Source organism: Acanthisitta chloris, unplaced genomic scaffold (assembly GCF_000695815.1).
Source record: "Acanthisitta chloris isolate BGI_N310 unplaced genomic scaffold, ASM69581v1 scaffold26888, whole genome shotgun sequence".
NCBI classification, from domain to species: Eukaryota; Metazoa; Chordata; class Aves; order Passeriformes; family Acanthisittidae; genus Acanthisitta; species Acanthisitta chloris.
Window position 1 is genome coordinate 51,854 of NW_008689079.1, and position 5,025 is coordinate 56,878.

Here is a 5,025-nt window from a genome sequence, read left to right on the forward strand (position 1 = left end):
GGCAAGCATGACCTGCAATTACGCAGAATTAGACATAACGTCACACCACATTCCAGTTATTGCAAAATAATCAGTTCCATGTCTTCCCATAGAAATCACATAAATTCTGCTTAGACAAGTACTGAGAAAAATCCAAAGTGCTCAACTGTTGAGCAACATTAAGGCCATCCTGCTTTTCATCGATTCATAGACCTACTTTCTTCCTAATTTTTTTCTGCCCCTAAGTTATTGATTATAAAAGCCCTTCCTACCCTCTTAAACCTGTCAGCACTATTAGCTCTTTGCTTGTAGGCTTATTATGTTTGAAGAGATGGAATAGTATTTCTATATTGCATTATACAGAATGTGGAACACTAATTCTATTTTTAATGATTTGGTTTTAGTTTAGGTGGGTTTTTGTAAACTACTTTAGTCACTTTAAACACTTTAGTACCCTGGATTTCCTTACTGTAGAGGATACATCTATTGGCCAACCTCCAGTCCTCCCAATAAAGGAACTGGGTTTAACGACATTAAAAAAGTCCTACATAATTCTAGCTTTGCTGGTGTGTTCTTGTCTAGAGTTTCCATAGCAAGCAGATTAATTTCCTCTCACCAAGTGAATGGAAAGCACCAGTGAATCTATCAGCACCAAAACCTGTGGATGGTGTGCAAAGATCACTCTCATGGCCAGTCACCAACAGCAATAGAAAAAATTGAATCTTATGTTACAGATTCCAGTTTCAACATCTCAGAGAGCTGGCATAAACAATGTATTAAATACAGATTTTAAGGAACTATATAGAGGACTTTGTGACATCCTCTTATACTTTCGGAAACTCTTGATTCTTGAGACAGTGTCCTGAGGCATCTGGGCAAGACACTGCTGTTGAGAATTCATCCGTTTCCCAAATCACATTCTGACTACTCTGCATAAACATATGAACAGCAACATGTGTAAGATGATCATTTTGCTATTTTCACCAAAGACTCCTACTACCACCACTACAGAGAGCAAAGAGTCAGAAAACAGCAAGATGGTGTCTAGAGTTCCCAACAGTGGGATGAAAGAATACCTTTTCTAAGACACTTAGTGTAAACATCTCCAACAGTGCATTTCAATGCCTTCAGACACCAGTAACCCAGGACTGCATAGATGAGAACCTGAGGCAAGTGCAGTTTAATCAGGAGACAAACCTGCACCCTCCCAAGTACACTGCACCTGGATGCCATGGCATACACACCCTGGCATTAGGAGTGTTCCATGCTCATAGCACCCTACATGGTCTGTCCCTGAAGACCAGGGAGGTCCAGGTTATACAGACTTTCCACTTCCTGAATTCAAAAATTAATTTGAAGCTAGAGGCAGCTGATAATCTGACACACAAGAAATACTCCACAGGCATGACTGCTTTTATTTATTAGGTACTATTTAGAGGGGAAATGGACAACAGGATCACTCTGGTATCTTCAACACCTAGAAATTACCTGAAATTTCAGACCCCTTTCCCAGCAGAAGTTCATGTGCAAAAGTATTAACAAATACAAACAAGAGACATGGGTTTTATGTAAAATACCACACAAACTTATGGTAGATCCTTCTGTGCACTGCTAAGGAGTAGAAGGCAACACACAAACTCCCAGGCACTGCAGCATTTTAGCTGCCCAGAACTACTTACTTCAGTTTGCTTTGACGTTGTAGCTGTTTTTACAACAGCAATTGCCTCTGCCCAGCAGAATAACTGCACCCAGTTATGCCGTTTCTAAAAGGAACACTATGCTGAGATAGCCAGAGAAGGAACCACAGAGCAAATAATTATTGTAACTTCTGCCCAGCACAGCCCTCATTTCCTGAAAGACCGAGTTTGTTTTAGCGCATCTCCTTCCACTAGTCCCTTTTTCTAAACATGAAACTCCCCATGGAGCCTTGACTAAATACAGAAACAGATGGTGACACCAAGGAGACCGTCCTCACTTCTCACCCCTCACCCCCAATACCACACATCTCATTGATCAATTGAAAGGATTAAATTGAGCAGAAAACTTCCAAGAACTGCCAAGCACCCAGGCTGAATTTCCATGGGAGAAGTAAGGGCAGTAGTGCAGAGCACTGCCCAGCACTGCAGAGCAGTTGACCTGCCAGCTCTAGGGGGTCCTGGCTCCTGCTGGCACCACAGATGATGGGAAAACCCCTGCCCTCCTAGTTTGAGAGTAAAAACCCTTTAACTTTCAATCCAGGATATAGAAGGTCTCATTGTCATGCAGAGATGAAACAATTTAACAAAGTGAAGCAACATGCAATCACGATTTGAAGAGAACGCAGTGGAGGGATAGCAGTGATGAGTTTGTGTAACCACTTCCCATTAAATGAAGATATAGAACAGTGATCATACAGTTAACTTGAGCCACTTACATGCTGCGAGTAGCTCATCCCCTCCCAATTCTTCTTTTATGAGGAGTTTATTAGGAGTTGTTCTTTGGTTTTAAAGGAAACAACAATAGCAGGAACTGAATGAAAGAATAAAGTAGTAATGTACCAGAGTTCCTATATCAAGGGTAGGACACTTGGATGTTAAACAAGCTCTGCGACCAGCATCCTCATTCCTATAGCCTCAGTGACAATCAGTCCACAAACTGGCCTTGCCAGAAAGTGCACAGCAAAGCACAGTCCTGAAAACTGCCCCCGTACCATGGGGTTATAATTTAGAAAATAAAGATGCTTGCATACAGAGAGCAGTGTTTCATCAGTACTAGCTCACTGTCACACCATGATGCTTTCCACTGTGGACAGTAAACACTAAGATGTCATTTTTCTCTGTTCACATAACGTGGCACTTGGGATCCTAGACTTGTAAATAAGTAACATTTCCTGGTTCTGCAACTGTACCACTCTTCAGTAACAATCCTAATATCCTGTTCTCCTTATTTGTGTATTCTGGACTACTACTGAATCTTCATGCTCTCCCAGGATGTCCTCGCTCTTCTGGAAACTGCTTTTTCCCAGGCACAAGCAAGAATGAGCTACCCCAGCTGAACTTGAGGAGGAAGCAGTGCTGCCTCTCTCTGAGCACACTCACATGTCCCATTTGTCCTTGTGCACAAACCTGCACAACTTCCAGGAGAAACATGCTCAGCAGAGGCTACAACCAGGGTAGCTGCTTCAGTTTTCCGGTGGCTATTCAGAGAGGCAAAGTATTTTTGGCTGGAAGGCACCTTTCACTGTATGAAACAAGCACATAATTATCTGCTGTTTCTGTTACAGGGCATTTTTAATGTTTTCTATGTGAATGAATACGACTGTCTCAGCCTCCACATCTACCTACAATACAATACTATGAGAGACTTTTGCAATGTCTTGATTTGGATAACTAAGCCAAATCAGCCCTGCAAGGGGCAGGTATGTCTCAGAAATGTACATCCCTGCACTGAGAGTCTGAGAGAAAAATCTCCATGGGAGCTAGAAGTTTTCAGCTGTAAGTACTGTATACATAACATACCTTTGTCTTCCTAGCACACTGAGGCTGTTCAGTGGATATTGGGCATCCAAGCCTTGTATTCCTCCTGGCTATGGATCCATATGCTCCTAGGCTTGGAACAGACCTTCTTAGCAGCACTGGGCTAAGCCATCTCTCTTCCCAGCCTCAATGGGCTTTGTGGTTGTAAACCACGAGGCAGAGACTGGGCTAGAAAGGCCCTTGCAATCCAGACAAAGCAGGAATCAGGTTTCAATAAATGCACTTTTCAACAGATTGATCTGAATGGTCATGAATAAGTGATGGGACAGATATAAAGAGCCTTAGCTAATGGATATAAGATTGGTGGGGAGGGGGAGTCCCTGATACCCTAGACCCATATAGGAAGGAATGCAACCTTGCTGTTTTTCTGACGTTAGGCTGAAATGAAGTCATACAGCCAGTCTCTGGGTTGTATCTGATCTGTAAAACCTGGATCAGCTGCTGGAAGGGAGGGAGCAGCCCAGGAGGCCACAGGTAAGAGTGCCAGAACCAACAGCAGGTCAGTTGGAAGCAGCCAACATGAAGTAGCTGGGAAGAGGAACAATACCTGCAACAGCAGTAGGGATAACAGAAACAAAAGTCTGCTTCTTGTAAGGCACAAGGATGACACACAGCACAGCAAAAAGGGACTGGATTGCACCTGTCCAGTCCCATGGTTCCCATACTGCAGCCCACTGAGCTTAGGCAGCCTCAGCAAGCCAGCACAGCTCATTGAGGGGAGCACAAACTGCAGCTAAGGGTCCTACTGCTCCAGAGCAGCAGCCTAGCCTATGACTCATTCTAGTTCTGCCAATTAGCAGCCCCATTCCTCTCTAATTAAAGAGCAAAGCCCTCAGTCTGCCAGCAGCTTTGCAGAATAGCATAATCAGGAAAAGGTTTGTGCATTTTAAATCATCTAAGAGCAGTTTGTCACTTCTGGTCACTGATGTATGTGCATTGCCTCCCACTCCCCTTTCGCCTCCCCCTCCCATCTGTTCTGTTCCTCTCTCCTCCCCCAGTTTGGCTGCTGCACAGCTTCTCTTCTCCCCACTCTCCCGCACATCTCTCAACTTCAGATCTTCCAGGAAATGACTGGTCCTTGTAAGCAATTCTTGATCTTCTCAAAGGAACAACTACCCACTACAGCAATCACACCAGCTCCTTGCCATGGGAGTGGAGGGAGCAAACCCCTAACTGTTTCCACATGCTTCAGGACTGCCCTTTGCCACAAGCACAAGATGCACAGAGAGGAAACAGGTGTGAATCCTTCCAGACTTCACTGTATGATCTCTCCAGGGTCAGTTAAAGATTAACTGCCCCCTGCAATTCCACTGTGGGCAGTGGAGTCACTCCCATTCTCAGGTGAAGCAACAGACCTACAGAGTTTGGAACTGCTTGAGAACTTCTCACCAGCCTCGAAAATGCACAGTAAGTTTAGTTAAGTTCATAAAAGTCAACACCACTTCCATGCCTTCTCTACAAGCTCCTCCCCACCTAAAACTTGGATTAAAACAAGCTGTTCCCTAGGCATGTTACTCACATGGGTATCTAC